Here is a 19,231-nt window from a genome sequence, read left to right as displayed (position 1 = left end):
CACGCACTTTAACTGGCTACGAGAAACATGCACTGAGTCTGGGACTCAAATTTACCACCAACATACGCAAACCTAACTATCAACTCAACCTAGTTACCAGGAACCACAGACACAGTGACAGCAACTTCCAGGGCATTCTCACTGCAGCTTTATGTGAACCTTCTTCTTCTAATCTTCCTAGACGATACATCACTGCCCTTAAGGACCTCGCCAACGACCCCAGCATTATCGTCACCACAGCCGACAAAGGAGGTGGAGTCGTCATTCTCAACACCAGTGACTACAACACCGAAATGATGGACCTCTTGAATGATCAGTCTGCATACGAACCCATCAGCACTCAACAGTGGGAGACACTCACCAAAGATTTTCTATACAAAACCAGACAAATACTCAAACGCACTAGAGAAGGGAAGAAACTTCTGTACTTGTTACCAAGCAACCCTAAACCAGCACACATGTATGGTTTACCCAAGACCCATAAACACAATATTCCTATCAGACAAATCACGTCAGGTATAGGCAGTGCTCCACACAAACTAGCCGGAGTTCTTGCCAAACATCTTTCCTGCCTTCTGGGGACCATCAGCCCCGCTCATCTTAAACATTCAGGAGACCTTCTCAACCGCATCCGAAACCTCTCCATCCGTAACAAGAAACTAAGCAGTTTGGACGTGACTTCCCTCTTCACAAAAGTACCTACCACAAAAGCCATCGAGGTTCTACGACGTAAAGTCAATCAGGACCTTAATCTTCCTCTACCTCCCTGAGATTTTGTTGACTTGATTGAACTCTGTTAATTTCAACTGTTTTTCTTTCAATAACAAGCTCTACAAACAAACCTGTGGCATGGGAATGGGGTCCCACATCATTGCCGTCCTAGCCAACTTGTACATAGAACACCTAGAGTCTGAACACTTCGCCAACTTCATCCCTTCAAGCGTCACTTGGTTACGTTACGTGGACGACGTCCTCGTAATAACTCCCAAACGTTTTGATGTACGGAATCTACAGGTAAGGCTCAGCGCAGTTGAACCGGTGATCCAGTTTACACTAGAAGAAGAGTCCAATGACAAGCTACCTTTCTTCGACGTCCTCATTCACAAAGTAGACAACAGACTAAGATTTCAAGTTTATCGGAAATCTACCAATAAAAATGATCTCACACACTTCTATTCCAGTCAAGATACTAAGACCAAAAGAGGCATCATCTTCGGGTTTTTCCTAAGAGCATACCGAATTTGTAGTCCTGAGTTTCTTGACGAGGAATGTACTTACATTCACCAAACATTCACTGAGTTACATTTTCCTTCCTTTTTCATCAAAGACTGCAAGAAAAGAGCTCTTCAGATCATTAATTATCCACGCACCAACACCACTCCCAACAAAGTTATAATTCTTCCCAACAGCCAGGTTTCTAAAGTACTTTCACAAGCTAACACCAGAGTCGCCATCGCTTCCAGCATTTCGATAAAGGATCTAACCAGATCAAAATCCAAGTACCACGAACCAGTCAACGCAGGGGTTTACACTATAACCTGTGGAGGCTGCGACAAGATTTTTGTAGGTGAAACAGCAAGAAACCTCGACACCCGCCTCAATGAACACATTTACGCATGTAGGAACGATAACTTGAACAACGCCTGTGTACAATACCGAAATACCACCAATCATCTCATGAAGTTCAGGGACGCCGAACTAGTGATCAAAGAAACTAATTTCTGCAGACGCAAGTGCCTTGAAGCAGCACTAATCGCTGTTTCTAATACAATTAAACAAAACAAAGGCAGCTTCACCATCTCTGAAGTCTTAGCAAGAATTCTCCTGAAAACAGTAAACCCTGCCATCATATAGTCTCTCCTGTTAATCTTGTCCCACAGGATGCGACCCACACCAGTCGACTAACACCCATGTACCTATTTGCTGCTAGGTGAATAGGACAACAGGTGTAAGGAAACACGTCGAAATGTTTCCACCCGCCGGGAATCGAACCCGGGCCCTCCGTGTATGAAGCGGGAGCTTTAGCCACTAGGCCAGCAAGTCACCTGATGACCGCAAGCTGAACAGTTCACTGAAAGCATTGCTTCAGCAGGGTAGTGTATCAGGTGCCAGTACAACAGAATAATGTCACAAATGCAAGACAAATCACTGTTTGCTTATCTTTGATTGTAGAGAGGTCTGTGTAACCATTACACATATCCAGAGACACTGAAGACAGAACTGGTGGTGCTAGGACATCAGATTGCTATGGGGTCGTCTACGGGACAATGTTGATGAGAATAATGTAGGAGATATAGGAAATAATGCAGGACTCTGTGGCAATGGAAGATGTGAGCGAACACGGCAAAACCTTGTATAAACACTGCGGGTGCAGGTGTTTGAATACACTAACTGGCTGCGACTTGGTCACACAGATAAATGAACAAAGAACCCTGCGCACGGGATACGGGGAACTGAACTAAAAGAAGTGGGCAAACAAAACTGTGCATAATACCGCAGAAAATTAAGGCACTGGAAGATAAAGCAGAGTACTGGACACTCTTAAGTTATGAAACTTAATGGGGTCTGAAGAAAATTTATGAAACAATTTAATATACAAATATAAAAAAGGTCACTGCACTGGCTGGAAAAATTGCTGAAAATAGTTGATAGCTGGAGTTGGTAGGAGAAGAGTCAGGTACTAGCGATAAGGGTATACCGCAGGCCTGGCTTAGGGTAAGCCAGACTGGGGTCCCACGTGGACAAGCCGGATCACTCACAACCTGTGTAGAAACGTTGTGAAGAACACAGCTAGGTCTGCAAACGTGCAGAAAGCAGGCTGGACACAGAGAACGTAGCATGAGTGTGAGGCAGCTGGGGCGAGGGCTGGCATAGCCTAGGGTAGGTTACCACACCGACACCCCAAGCTGAATGTACTCGCAGGGGGCAAAACACACCAAAATGACATCATCTCTACTTCTGTAGCTTGAACGGACATTGAGATGCTGAGGAAGGGCTGAAGACGACTGCAGGAAAGCACTGAGGTGCTGCAGGGCTAGAGATGAAGTGCACACGTGACTGGTGGGCCGGGAATAACGCTTTGATAACAATGTTCAAATTCTGTGTCGGGGAAATAAAGGAGAAGGTTCCATTTCTGTCACAAGCGAGACACTGAGAGAAACTGAGAATGCAGTAAGCAAGCAGGTTCTGTGGATGAAACAAGTCACTCCCCTCGCCCCCCAAGGACAAGGCTCCACTCTCTGCCGCAGGAAAATCCATTTATACCACTGTTATAACTTGCATGACTAGGTTCTTGCCAGCAGGGAATCAATAATTAATAATCTTAGGGTTAATGATGAGCTTGGGGAAAGTGATCACAAATCACTCAGTTTTAATATATCATAGAATTACAATAATAATGACAATCAGGTCTCTGTCCCTGACTTCTGTTTGGCTGATTTCATATGACTGAGAAATTACCTGGGTTGGCTGAAATGGAATGACCTGATTATGGGTCAGGTAGGTGGTGATGATTGTCGATATGAAGTGTTCCAGAGCATAGTTCTAGCCGCTCAGACAACTTATGTTCCAAATAGGGAAATCAGATCAAACAAAAGTCCTAAATGGATAAACAATAGATTAAAATATCTCACTGGTCAAAAGAGAGGCAAATATAGATGAATCAAAAGAGGATGGGGGCAGTTAAGAAATCAATATATTTAGTTAAAGAGAGTAATAAAAAAGAGAATATGAAAAGCAAAAAGAAATTATGAGGTTAAAGTTGCAAGAGAATCGAAGACTAACCCAAAATGATTCTTTCAGGTATACAGAAGTAAGGTTAGGGACAAAATAGGCCCACTCAAAAGTTACTCTGGTCAGCTCACCAACAGTGATAAGGAAATGTGTAGATTTTAATACTTACTTCCTTTCAGTTTTTACACAGGAAGATACTAGTGATATTCCAGAAATAATAAATTATGTAGAACAGGACGATAGTAAACTATGCACGATTAGGGTCACAAGTGACATGGTCCTTTTTCCTGCATAGAGGCATGGTTGACAAATAGGCAGCAGAGAGTTTGCATATTTGGGGAGAAATTAGAGTGGGGAAGCATCACAAGTTATGTTCCACAGGGGTCAGTGTTCGGCCCCTTGTTGTTCACAATCTATATAAGCAACATAGATGAGGGAACAAATAGCAATATAAGCAAGTTTGCAGATGGCACCAAAATAGGCTGACGAATTCATTCTAATGAGGACATAAGAACACTCCACGAAAATTTAAATAGACTGATGCAGTGGTTGGAGAAGTTGTTGAAAGGATTCGTGGAGATATGATGGTTGGAGTTAAACACACTTATGGATGGTAACACTTATATTAGCAGAGTGTGAAGAGGGGAGCCCAGCCTTACCATGTTGCCTTGTCGTAGACCTAAAGGTGGAGCGAGGAGGAAGCCGGGAGTGCAGCGCTCACATGCGGCATCTCGTGACGTCACACAAGCTAGTCACTGAGCCTAGCAAGGGGTCAACTATGTAAAACATATGGATGATACTAAGATACTCAGATAACATATACATATACAGGGGATCAGCAACTATGCTAACAGCTCGGTCATGTTATGTATGTCGTCTCGACATACAATACTATGCTATAGGCTGAAGAGGCAGGCGGCTCTGGGCTGGTTCTATACAATAGCAAAGACATATGTAACTTAGAACTAATGGATGGTATCGTAATGGGTGGTATTATAATACATTACGAATTATAAGAACAAATCATAGTATAATAAAGGATGGAATTGATCAATCGATCTGTATTCATGCACTCTACGGATCCTGAGGAAGAATCCATATTTACAAAGGTGAAGGTAATTAACAGCAAAGACAGACAAGGTGTGCACAGATCATTACTGCTAAATTCTCAGAATTCGGAGGGAACGTGAACACAAAAAAAAATTGAAAACTAATCAGCTAATCATAAACACACAGTTGATGACTTCATTCAGCTTGATCATCTAATTATACAGGCTATGTACATTTAAACTCAACTCTGTGAGAGTAAGATTTACATATGCAGAATGGTTATCGTCTTTGGGAAGATCGAATTCCTTTGCAATGGTTAACACATGCATTGCCTGAGGGAGATCTGAACAAGTATCTACAAAAGATAATTGAGGGTTTCTCATTACTTGTCGTGTATGCAAAGAATAATGGCATTCAGGTTGATCATCTGACTGAGTGTTAGAGGTAGAGGGTACAGAGCCAGGAGGATTGTCAGTGTCTGTCACATTAGTCTGGGTAGAAATATCATCCTCGACATTGCATACTAACTTCATATGATCTAAATGCAATTCTTTATACTGATCCATACTAATTTCTCTAACCTTATACTTATTGCCATTGATATGTTCAACTACTCAATAAGGACCAACAAACTTTTGATCAAGCTTAGGCATTGCGGATGTTTTGTTGAGGAAATTAAATCTTCATCAGAGTACAAAACACATTCTGGCCACAAAATAGAGCGAAACACCAACGTCAAAGACCTGGGAGTGATCATGTCGGAGGATCTCACCTTCAAGGACCATAACATTGTATCAATCGCATCTGCTAGAAAAATGACAGGATGGATAATGAGAACCTTCAAAACTAGGGAGGCCAAGCCCATGATGACACTCTTCAGGTCACTTGTTCTATCTAGGCTGGAATATTGCTGCACACTAACAGCACCTTTCAAGGCAGGTGAAATTGCCGACCTAGAAAATGTACAGAGAACTTTCACGGCGCGCATAACGGAGATAAAACACCTCAATTACTGGGAGCGCTTGAGGTTCCTAAACCTGTATTCCCTGGAACGCAGGAGGGAGAGATACATGATTATATACACCTGGAAAATCCTAGAGGGACTAGTACCAAACTTGCACACGAAAATCACTCACTACGAAAGCAAAAGACTTGGCAGACGATGCACCATCCCCCCAATGAAAAGCAGGGGTGTCACTAGCACGTTAAGAGACCATACAATAAGTGTCAGGGGCCCGAGACTGTTCAACTGCCTCCCAGCACACATAAGGGGGATTACCAACAGACCCCTGGCAGTCTTCAAGCTGGCACTGGACAAGCACCTAAAGTCAGTTCCTGATCAGCCGGGCTGTGGCTCGTACGTTGGTTTGCGTGCAGCCAGCAGCAACAGCCTGGTTGATCAGGCTCTGATCCACCAGGAGGCCTGGTCACAGACCGGGCCGCGGGGGCGTTGACTCCCGGAACTCTCTCCAGGTAAACTCCAGGAAGTTAGTCAGCATAACTCTCGAACCCACTTTAACTTTGGTTGGTTTAGCATGGCTATTAGTTGCTTTTGTAAATTCTGCTGTTGATTTACGAAGTGTCTCACGGATTCTTCTAAAAACACTTTGAGCTAAGCTGGTACGAGTTGCTATGACAAACTCGGTGGAGTGGATGACTCTACCCGATTGAAAAAAGTAACGCTATAACAAGCAATATGAGAAAGGGAGAACAGATCTACTATCTCTCACTGCAAGCACAGAGGAAAAGAAATGAACACAGTCGACAATACTGGTATTCATTCTGAGTCGCACACAGTGACACGAGGTTACAAACGTTAACATGTGAAGGTTACTCGAGAAATAACTTTTTACATTGCATGTGTTACTGTCAACTAGGATAGTATCACCATCTGGAACACAAGGAACACCAACAACACTCAAGTGAGTACACTAGCCACAGAAACGTCTTTCTGCAACAGCTTGTGACATCAGCATGAGATGGCATAACTCATTACAAGTAATGTTCTTCACAAAGCGTCCCCTGGAAGGAACGAATACTTGAACAAGTCGCCATCGCAGGGATAGTAGTCTCAGCACCCAGGGTTGTCTGAGGTTCCTCTGAAGCCCGAGGTAACTGTACAGTATCCTGCGTGCACGATACTGTGGCTGGATTCCAGACAGGAGTGACAGTCTTTCTAGTGCCTGACCGCTCGGCTACGTTAAAAAGTAATTCACGGATCTATAGGAACTTAATCTGAACTTCACATTCCACAGCACTTCAACAAATCTCAGATACAAGCTGTGAGAACAAACATATTGCTCAAGGGCTAGGTATTGTCTTTTAGTCAGTAATGGAATATTGGGACTGTGGACTGATTCATATTGACTTTTACTGGCATGATACACTAAGTGAGCAAACAAAAATGACTGGGACATCTTCTCAGGGAACTTACTGAAGGACATAAAAGCAAGAATAATAGAGAGAATATAAGGCACAATAAGCTGAAATGAGAGAAAAGGCTTAACTATTCTACATAAGTAAAAGAAAATAATAAGTCACACTGTAGAGCAAGGAAAACTCACATAAAACACTCATATGGATAAGTAACACTTCGATAATCAAGAGAAATTGTAATTTACTCAGATCAGATTTACTTTAATTTGAATTAATGGCACAGTGAGTTGTCTTTACTCTCAGTTCAATAAAGAAATTCAACAATAAATGATAAAATGATAAAATGGAATCAATAAATCTTGTGCAAAATTAAAATGGACTGGGAAAGCAATTCTCTAAAAAAAAAAAAATGGCACACAAAGAATAAAATATTATGCACAAAACACAAGAAATGTAAAACTGAAATCACAGAATTTTGCACTGAAATAAACTGTAGCAATATTGCAAATAACAATTACTAATCAAAAATTACTGCACAACGCAACACTACATAAAAAAATTCTGAAAGAAAGAAATTAATGGCAGCACAATATTTGCACAAGAGTCATTGCATATTGAGTCAATATTGCCGAAAAAAAAATTGCACACACAAGAAAATGCAGTTTACAAAAACAATAAAAAAATGATCAAGGAATGAACTGATTGAACACTTTAACTCTTAACTGCAGCTTAAGTAACACTGACTGAACAAACAAAAGAATGATTTACTTTAAAAGAAGAAGTTAAAAATTGCACTAAGAGTGAATTTGTTCAATGAAATATGAAAAATAATAGAAGGCACAAAACACAAAACAGAGAAAGGTTAACACTCACAGTGATGCAGGAACACAACACAGCAATATATGCACAATACTATGAGAATTTTCTTGCAATAAGGTCTTGTGTTGACCAAAATTGGAAATAATTGTCTTGCTTCAAACAAAATAATGGCACTAGTGTCTGTGGAGATAGAACAAATTAGACACTGACTAAATAAAAAGAATTAACACAAAAGAATGTTCAACACACACTAAAATAGGAAATGAGTTAATAAAAAAAGCAGCAAGAATATACAAATGCTGGGGAAAAAAATAACTGAGACAACACTGAGTTGTGATGAAGAATATAATATAACAGTTACTGAATTACTTTACTTCATAACTTACTGGGCAAGGAACACAGTACTGTGTACACACCATAATTGTGAAGTGTAAACACAAGTTTATATTGCTTATATAGTGCACACAACAGGGGAAAAATGGAAAAAATACTTACTTCAAGTATATAAAAAAAGGAACACAACACAACAGACAAAAATAAAGCACAAAAATTTAAACACTGAAGAAAGAGAAAAAAAAAATATTGCAAACAGGATGTAATCAAGAGTCACTGAATGTCACTAAGAAATCACTGAAAAATAAATGTCACTAAGAAATCACTGAGAACAAAAAAAAATTGTGTCAACACTCGCAAATGTCTGTGTAAAAAGCTTATTATCACTGGAAGGGCGCTTGTCGGCATTCTCTACTACTCTCAACATGTCGATATCTCGAAAAAATTGTGCTTAAACTCGAGGAACTCACGTAGCAAGGCTTTTCTCATTGGCGCTCAGGTACGATGAAGTAATCTTATGTCTTGACCCGCAATGTGAGCCGTAAAATAAGGTGCTAGGACCCGATATAAAAATGAAAAACAGTGGTAGGTAGGTAGGTGTGGTTGAGTAATTTGGACACCCTTCTTCGTGCTCACAGCTATCGCAACAGACACAACTTCCTACAAGATTGCCTGGCAGAGAAGGTGATCCCTAAGTCTACTCCCGCACAACTCTCCAACTCCAAGCACCCCTTCTCTCCAGCTACCCAAGCTTACTTAACTGAATGTGCCGAAGAACTTTCTAACATCGCTAAGGAAACCTTTGAAACTGCAAGGAATATGAGGGCCAATCTTCAGATTGACCAACACACTGCTGAGCATATTCTCAACACAGTCACCACAGCCAACCTCCAACAGATCAAACTCAATCGCAAACTTCAGTACCTCTGCACTAACAGTCGATGGAAGGAAATGGGACGCGAATCCCTGATAAACAACTTATCGTCACGCACCTTAACCGACTACGAAAAACAAGCACTGAGTCTGGGACTCAAATTTACCACCAACATACGCAAACCTAACTATCAACTCAATCTAGTTACCAGGAACCATAGACACAGTGACAGCAACTTCCAGAAGGGTTATATACAGGGCCTTCTCACTGCAGCTTTATGTGAACCTTCTTCTTCTAATCTTCCTAGACGATACATCACTGCCCTTAAGGACCTCGCCAACGACCCCAACATTATCGTCACCACCGCCGACAAAGGAGGTGGAGTCGTCATACTCACCACCAGTGACTACAACACTAAAATGATGGACCTCTTGAATGATCAGTCTATATACGAACCCATCAGCACTCAACAGTGGGAGACACTCACCAAAGATTTTTTATACAAAACCAGACAAATACTCAAACGCACTAGAGAAGGGAAGAAACTTCTGTACTTGTTACCCAGCAGCCCTAAACCAGCACACATGTATGGTTTACCCAAGACCCATAAACACAATATTCCTATCAGACAAATCATGTCAGGTATAGGCAGTGCTCCACACAAACTAGCCGGAGTTCTTGCCAAACATCTTTCCTGCCTTCTGGGGACCATCAGCCCCGCTCATCTTAAACATTCAGGAGACCTTCTCAGCCGCATCCGAAACCTCTCCATCCGTAACAAGAAACTAAGCAGTTTGGACGTGACTTCCCTCTTCACAAAAATACCTACCGCAAAAGCCATCGAGGTTCTACGACGTAAAGTCAATCAGGACCTTAATCTTCCTCTACCTCCCTGAGATTTTGTTGACTTGATTGAACTCTGTGTTAATTTCAACTGTTTTTCTTTCAATAACAAGCTCTACAAACAAACCTACGGCATGGGAATGGGGTCCCCCATCAATGCCGTCCTAGCCAACTTATACATGGAACACCTAGAGTCCGAACACTTCGCCAACATCATCCCTTCAAGCGTCACTTGGTTACGTTACGTGGACGACGTTCTCGTAATAACTCTCAAACGTTTTGAAATACGGAATCTTCAGGCAAGGCTCAACCCAGTTGAACCGGCGATCCAGTTTACACTAGAAGAAGAGTCCAATGACAAGTTACCTTTCCTCGACGTCCTCATTCACAAAGTAGACAACAACCTAAGATTTCAAGTTTATCGGAAACCTACCAATAAAATGATCTCACACACATCTATTCCAGTCAAGATACTAAGACCAAAAGAGGCATCATCATCGGGTTTTTCCTAAGAGCATACCGAATTTGTAGTCCTGAGTTTCTTGACGAGGAATGTACATACATTCACCAAACATTCACTGAGTTACATTTTCCTTCCTTTTTCATCAAAGACTGCAAGAAAAGAGCTCTTCAGATCATTAATTCTCCACTCACCAACACAACTCCCAACAAAGTTATAATTCTTCCCAACAGCCAGGTTGCACTGAACGTTTCTAAAGTACTTTCACAAGCTAACACCAGAGTCGCCATCGCTTCCAGCACTTTAATAAAGGATCTAACCAGGACAAAATCCAAGCACCACGAACCAGTCAACGCAGGAGTTTACACTATACCCTGTGGAGGCTGTGACAAGATTTACGTAAGTGAAACAGCAAGAAACCTCGACACCCGCCTCAATGAACACATTTCTTATCAAGAATCCTCCTGAAAACAGTAAACCCTGCCATCACATAGTCTTCTGTTATACTACACAAAGCACATTACAGAGAATGAACACTGAAACTCGCTGCCTCTATCCGGTCTATGTTTGTCTAACCTATTTTTATGTTACCCAAGTAATAGCTTTTATATCCTTTTACTCATGTACGAATTAATTGTTCTACCATATTGTATTACTACTACTACTACAACTTTTGTCACTACTACTACTACTACTACTAGTATTGCACCTCACTCTGAGCCTATATATACCCTCAGTGTCCATATACTGTTTGTATCGGCTTGACAAAGTTTCTGGAGGGCGAAACGTTGCCACAATAAAATGTCACATTAGTTGCACTTGTGTCCTTTTACTTTATATATTGTCGGTAATTCTACCAACATTATTATATGTTTGAAACTTATCAGAGTCTGTGTTAAAGGTATTTGATGCAGCTGGTAGTTTACTTAATAGTGTTGATGCAACAGATGTGTAGTAGGAATTTTAACAATTTGCCACCTTAGATGTTTCGTGGCATACCTCGTTATCCATAGTGAGTACTATGTTAGACCTATCTACTGGTTTATGGCTATACCCCAAATGTTTTAGTTGTTGCCAGAGCTTCCTGGGGTTATGCTTATATTCTTCAATTTTTGAGCAATAGTGTTTTGCCTTTGCTCCTTTTATAAGTCTCCACACTCTGTTCCTCACCCTTTGGAATTCATTTAGTGCTGCAATATCCTGTCTGTTTGCTTTAAATCTTTTTAGCAGCTGGTCTCTGAATTTCATATTATCTAATATCTCAGTAGTCATCCAGGGTTCAGTTCTTCGTTTAATCCTAACCTCTTTAACTGGTACAATATTATCAAGGATGGTAGTGAACATTGTTTTGAATTTTTCCCAGGCATCGTTAACGTCCGTGCAACTTGTTATCTCTGTCCAGTCACAATTGTGAAGCCTATTTACCAGTGTTTCTTTACTGTAGTTTCTAGTTGACCTCATTTTTATTGTCCTGTGTAGGCCTATCCTATCCCTAGTGATTTTGCTAGTGTAGTAAATGATGAAATGATCACTAAGACCTGACTAATGTTCTCAGAGCGGTTACAAAGTATGTGGTCAATTAGGGTGGCTGAGAACTGTGTCATCCGGGTTGGTGTATTAATTAGTTGAGTGTAACTATTTAAACCTAGAATTTGCTTATATCTTTTGCATAGCCCGTTATTTTGTTGCTGAAAACAGATATTGAAGTCTCCCAGTATTATTGTTTCGCAATTGCTTTCAACTCCGGACAAGACTCTGGAAAAGTCTTCTAAGAACTGGTCCTGGGTAGGAGGGCGGTAACTAGTTCCTACTAAGATAGGTTTGGTCTTGGGAAGCAGCACTTCAAACCATAGAATCTCCAGTTTATTGTTATTTAAATCAGGTCTTGGGTTGTAAGCTAAGTCATTTCTAATGTAGGCACATACTCCACCACCCTTTCTGTTCCTATGTAAGCGTTTTATATTTGACCTCGTCGTCAGTCACCGTATCATCCAACCAAGATTCAGAGATTGTTATAACTGCCGCCCTAATTTTATTAGCTAGAATCCTAATCTCTGCCAATTTAAGAAGAAGTGATGTTGCGTTGACATGAATAAAGTGAAGGCCTGTTTTCATAAAACAATTATAATCATCAATACATGGCAATGGGCCATATGTATTAAAATTAGGTAAATCAATGTCACCACTGCTAAAGGGTAACTGTGCCAAAGTGCATTTGTTACACACAACATGAATTCTGGCACCGTTACTATAATTGTACATACATCCATCATGCACCCACCCATTATACATTTTACATAAGGTGCCTTTTCTGTTTTTCATGCGTACTTTAGTACAGTGTATGCATCTGTTTGGTAGTGTTTGAGATAATAATGGCTGTATTGTCTCACATTGACCTATGTATGCATTACATATGGAGTTAAGGTTATCATTCCTAGCTACTAGACCGTCATTATCGCCGTCAATTATCTGTCTGTTTTGCCTCTGCGCAATAGTTTGAGGTCCTGGATTAATTTGGATATCACCACTTAAGAGCGCTACAATAAGAGCTGTGTGCCACTGTTTTTGTTTGGGTATGCGGTGTTGCCAGACCTTGTGGCGATAGTGACATTTACTTTTCTGGTAGGATGGCAACTGTTGGGCTTTTACTGTGTCCATTCACCTTTTCCAGCCCCCATGACTGATTTCTTTCTTCATGGAATTGAAGAAGAAAGATAAATATAATTATGGCAGCCTGTACCCCCCTAATGCCTGCCATTTTCACTCTTCGCTCTTTTACTCATATACAATAATATTTATTTCTCTTTTCCAGTCACCTAGTACACCCTAGTATCTGCTTTAGCAATCACCACTATTATACTCACCCCCAGATCTTTTTCCTTGAGTGAGGTTTGCAGTCTTTGGCCATCTAGACTATATTGTGTCTGCGGTCTTCTTTGCCCTTCCCCAATCTTCATGACTTTGCATTTGGCAGGGTTAAACTCAAGGAGCCAGTTGCTGGACCAGGCTTATAGCCTGTCCAGGTCTCTTTGTAGTCCTGCCTGATCCTCGTCCGATTTGATTCTTCTCATTAACTTCACATCATCTGCAAACAAGGACACTTCTGAGTCTATCTCTTCCGTTATGTCATTCATATATACCAAAAACAGCACAGGTCATAGGACTGACCCCTGTGGAACCCTACTTGTCGCAGGCGCCCACTCTGACACCTCGTCACATACCATGATTCGTTGTTGCCTCCCTGTCAGGTATTCTCCGATCCATTGCAGTGCCTTTCCTGTTATGTGTGCCTGATCCTCTAGCTTTTGCAGTAACCTCTTGTGAGGAATTGTGTCGAAGGCCTTCTTGCAGTCCAAAAAAAAAAAAAACGCAGTCGATCCACCCCTCTCTCTCTTGTCTTACTTCTGTCACCTTGTCATAAAACTCCAGTAGGTTTGTGACACAAGATTTTCCTTCCCTGAAACCGTGCTGGTTGTCAATTGTACACTTGTTTCTTTCCAGGTGCTCCACCACTCTCCTCCTGATGATCTTCATGACTTTACATACTATACACGTTAGTGATACAGGTCTGTAGTTTAATGCCTAATGTCTGTCTCCCTTTTTAAAAACTGGGACTACATTTGCCGTCTTCCATACCTCAGGGAGTTGCCCAGTTTCAATGGATGTGTTGAAGATCTTTGTTAATGGCACACAGAGCATCTCTGCTCCCTCTCTAAGGACCCACGGAGAGATGTTGTCTGGTCCCACTGCCTTTGAGGTGTCAAGTTCACATAGCAGCTTCTTCACTTCCTCCTTGGTTATGTGTACCTCATCCAGCACTTGTTGGTGTTCCCCCCTGTTCTGATTTCCTGGAGTCCTACTGGTTTCTGCTGTAAATACTTCTTTAAATCTCGTGTTGAGCTCCTGACATACCTCCCGGTCGTTTCTTGTGAACTCCCATTCACCCTTCCTCAGTCTGATTACCTGGTCCTTGACTGTTGTTTTCCTCCTGGTGTGGCTATACAACAGCTTTGGGTCAGACTTGACTTTCGATGCAATGTCATTTTCATATTGTCGCTGAGCCTACCTTCTTATCTGTGCATATTCGTTTCTGGCTCTTCAGCTAATCTCTTTATTTTCCTGAGTTCTCTGTCTTCTGTACCTTTTATATTCTCTAGTACACCTAGTTTTTGCCTCCCTACATCTTTGGGTGAATCATGGACTCGTTCTGCTCTTCCCTTTATTTCTGGGAACACACCTCTCCTCTGCCTCCTTGCATTTTGTTGTCACATAGTCCATCATTTCTTGTACTGGTTTCCCTGTCAGTTCCCTCTCCCACTGAATGTCTTGCAGAAAGTTCCTAATGCCTAAGTAGTTCCCCCTTTTGTAGTTTGGTTTTCCCATCCTATTCCTGCTACTCTCTCCACTTGGAGCTCAACTATGTAGTCAAAGCACAGAACCACATGATCACTAGCTCCTAGGGGTCGTTCATACATGATATCCTCGATGTACGAACTACTCAAGGTGAATACAAGACCCAGTCTTGCTGGATCATCCTCACCTCTCTCTCTGGTGGTGTCTCTAACATGTTGATGCATGAGGTTTTCCAGAACCACATCCATCATCTTGGCTCTCCATGTTTCGGGACCCCAATGAGGTTCCAGGTTTTCCCAGTCAATCTCGTTGTGATTGAAATCACCCATAACTAGTAGCTTTGCTCCCCCCATATGTGCTCTTCTGGCCACCTCGGCTAGTGTGTCGACCATTGCTCTGTTGCTCTCATCGTATTCTTCTCTTGGCCTCCTGCAGTTCTGTGGTGGGTTGAACATTACTGCAATTATCACCTTATGTCCCTCGGACTGGATTGTTCCTACTAAGAAGTCCCTTTCGCCTGTGCCGTCCATTCCTTCCATTTTCTCAAAACTCCACTGGTTTTTAATGAGCAGTGCAACTCCTCCTCCCCCTCTCCTCCCTCTGTCTTTCCTGAGGATTTATATCCGGGTGTGTGCGTGTCAGTACCTGAAGAGTGGTGGCTGGAGCAGGACATCATGTTCTGTAAGTTCCAGTATCAGAAGAGTGGTTGCTGGAGCAGCACATCAAGGTGTGTGTGTGTCAGTACCAGAAAAGTGGTGCTCGGAGCAGGAATTCATGGTGTGTGTGTGTGTGTGTGTCAGTACCAGAAGAGTGGTGGCTGAAGCAGGACATTATGGTGTGTGTGTGTGTTTGTCAGTACCAGAAGAATGGTAACCTGAGCATGACATCATGGTGTGTGTGTGTGAGCACCAGAAGAGTGGTAGGTGGAGCAGGACATCATGGTGTGTGTGTGTGCTCGCACCAGAAGAGTGCTGGCTGGAGCAGGACATCATGGTGTGTATGTCAGTACCAGAAGAGTGGTGGCTGGAGCAGGGCATCATGGTGTGTATGTCAGTACCAGAAGAGTGGTGGCTGGAGCAGGACATCATGGTGTGTATGTCAGTACCAGAAGAGTGCTGGCTGGAGCAGGGCATCATGGTGTGTGTGTGTGTGTCAGTACCCTAAGAGTGGTGGCTAGAGCAAGACGTCATAGTATGTGTGTGTCAGTACCAGAAGAGTGGTGGCTGGAGCAGGGCATCATGGTGTGTGTGTGTGTCAGTACCCTAAGAGTGGTGGCTAGAGCAAGACGTCATAGTATGTGTGTGTCAGTACCAGAAGAGTGGTGGCTGGAGCAGGGCATCATGGTGTGTGTGTGTGTCAGTACCCTAAGAGTGGTGGCTAGAGCAAGACGTCATAGTATGTGTGTGTCAGTACCAGAAGAGTGGTGGCTGGAGCAGGGCATCATGGTGTGTGTGTGTGTCAGTACCCTAAGAGTGGTGGCTAGAGCAAGACGTCATAGTATGTGTGTGTCAGTACCAGAAGAGTGGTGGTCGGAGCAGGACATCATGGTGTGTGTGTGTGTCAGTACCCTAAGAGTGGTGGCTAGAGCAAGACGTCATAGTATGTGTGTGTCAGTACCAGAAGAGTGGTGGTCGGAGCAGGACATCATGGTGTGTGTGTGTGTGTCAGTACCAGAAGAGTGGTGGCTGGAACAGGACGTCGTGGTGTTTTATTAAGTATGTGGGTTGTATTTGGAGTAAATTTAGGCCATAGGTTACTTTATTGTTTTTGTATTCTTACAATTTTACCCTTGTATTTGGAGGGCATCTTTTGAAGAGTTCAGATAATAGTTTTTTGCCTACAAGCTGAGTCCAGCAGCGGGAATGTTGTCATGAAGCCCCACTGTTTAAGTAACCAGTACGGTTGTACTAGTGAGTTTAGGTAATATTTTGCAGGTGGCCTATAGTGCCTGGTACTGGTATATTGGTGTGTTTTATGTGTTATGTGGAGGGTGGGTTATATGTTGTATATGTTACTTTACTATAAATGTTGTTATATTTTTATAAAACTGAATTTAATTGCCCATCCTGATAATTAATACAAGTATTGCTATCTAGTTTTTGTGAAGGAAGAAGCTTGGCCCTGGGTTGGTGTATTTTAATATTTTAAATGTCCTTAGACAAGTCTTTTACCCCTAGGCACCAGCATTTATTTCCATACTGTAATAACTGCGTTAGAGTCACTCACACCAGCGTCACTCACACCAGTGTCACTCACACCAGTATCACTCACACCAGTGTCACTCACACCAGTGTCACTCACACCAGTGTCACTCACACCATTGTCACTCACACCAGTGTCACTCACACCAGTGTCACTCACACCAGTGTCACTCACACCAGTGTCACTCACACCAGTGTCACTCACACCAGTGTCACTCACACCAGTGTCACTCACACCAGTATCACTCACACCAGTGTCACTCACACCAGTGTCACTCACACCAGTGTCACTCACACCAGTGTCACTCACACCAGTGTCACTCACACCAGTGTCACTCACACTAGTGTCACTCACACCAGTGTCACTCACACCAGTGTCACTCACACCAGTGTCACTCACACCAGTATCACTCACACCAGTGTCATACACACCAGTATCACTCACACCAGTATCACTCACACCAGTGTCATACACACCAGTATCACTCACACCAGTATCACACCAGTATCACTCACACCAGTATCACTCACACCAGTGTCATACACACCAGTATCACTCACACCAGTATCACTCACACCAGTGTCACTCACACCAATGTCACTCACACCAGTATCACTCACACCAGTATCACACCAGTATCACTCACACCAGTATCACTCACACCAGTGTCATACACACCAGTATCACTCACACCAGTATCACTCACACCAGTGTCATACACACCAGTATCACTCACACCAGTATCACTCACACCAGTGTCACTCACACCAGTATCACTCACACCAGTGTCACTCACACCAGTGTCACTCACACCAGTGTCACTCACACCAGTGTCACTCACACCAGTGTCACTCACACCAGTGTCACTCAGACCAATGTCACTCACACCAGTGTCACTCACACCAGTGTCACTCACACCAGTGTCACTCACACCAGTGTCACTCACACCAGTGTCACTCACAACAGTGTCACTCACACCAGTGTCACTCACACCAGTGTCACTCACACCAGTGTCATTCACAACAGTGTCACTCACACCAGTGTCACTCACACCAGTGTCACTCACACCAGTGTCACTCACACCAGTGTCACTCACACCAGTGTCACTCACACCAGTGTCACTCACACCAGTGTCACTCACACCAGTGTCACTCACACCAGTGTCACTCACACCAGTGTCAATCACAACAGTGTCACTCACACCAGTGTCACTCACACCAGTGTCACTCACACCAGTGTCACTCACACCAGTGTCACTCACAACAGTGTCACTCACACCAGTGTCACTCACAACAGTGTCACTCACACCAGTGTCACTCACACCAGTGTCACTCACACCAGTGTCACTCACACCAGTGTCAGTCACACCAGTGTCAGTCACACCAGTGTCAGTCACACCAGTGTCACTCACACCAGTGTCACTCACACCAGTGTCACTCACAACAGTGTCACTCACACCAGTGTCACTCACAACAGTGTCACTCACACCAGTGTCACTCACACCAGTGTCACTCACACCAGTGTCACTCACACCAGTGTCACTCACAACGGTGTCACTCACACCAGTGTCACTCACACAAGTGTCACTCACAACAGTGTCACTCATAACAGTGTCACTCACAACAGTGTCACTCACACCAGTGTCACTCACACCAGTGTCACTCACACCAGTGTCACTCACACAAGTGTCACTCACAACAGTGTCACTCACAACAGTGTCACTCACACCAGTGTCACTCACACAAGTGTCACTCACACCAGTGTCACTCACACCAGTGTCACTCACAACAGTGTCACTCACACCAGTGTCACTCACACCAGTGTCACTCACACCAGTGTCACTCACACCAGTGTCACTAACACCAGTGTCACTCACACCAGTGTCACTCACACCAGTGTCACTCACACCAGTGTCACTCACACCAGTGTCACTCACACCAGTGTCACTCACACCAGTATCACTCACACCAGTGTCACTCACACAAGTGTCACTCACGCCAGTGTCACTCGCAACAGTGTCACTCACACCAGTTTCACTCACAACAGTGTCACTCACACCAGTGTCACTCACACAAGTGTCACTCACACCAGTGTCACTCACACCAGTGTCACTCACACCAGTGTCACTCACACCAGTGTCACTCACACCAGTGTCACTCACACCAGTGTCACTCAAAACAGTGTCACTC

The 19,231-nt window shown here is 43.1% G+C and overlaps 1 protein-coding gene across 8 annotated transcripts in view; it reads right to left on the bottom strand.

Annotated features, from left to right (window-relative positions):
- Positions 1-19,231, bottom strand: part of LOC128696160 (uncharacterized) — a 175,533-nt gene that overhangs the window by 38,920 nt on the left and 117,382 nt on the right. For 2 of the 8 annotated variants that reach the window (XR_011393286.1, XR_011393284.1), the window contains one exon: positions 8,032-8,157. The exons of 4 other annotated variants lie outside the window; for them this stretch is intronic. The gene's annotated coding sequence lies outside the window, so the exon portion shown is untranslated. Of the gene's footprint in view, positions 1-4,391; positions 4,494-8,031; positions 8,158-19,231 lie in introns of those variants that run through there. 2 more of the 8 variants (XR_011393283.1, XR_011393288.1) reach the window with 2 other exon arrangements.

This window comes from Cherax quadricarinatus, chromosome 48, assembly GCF_038502225.1.
Source record: "Cherax quadricarinatus isolate ZL_2023a chromosome 48, ASM3850222v1, whole genome shotgun sequence".
Lineage (NCBI taxonomy): Eukaryota > Metazoa > Arthropoda > Malacostraca > Decapoda > Parastacidae > Cherax > Cherax quadricarinatus.
The sequence above is the reverse complement of the archived record's forward strand: the minus strand, read 5'-3'. Positions and strand labels throughout refer to the sequence as shown.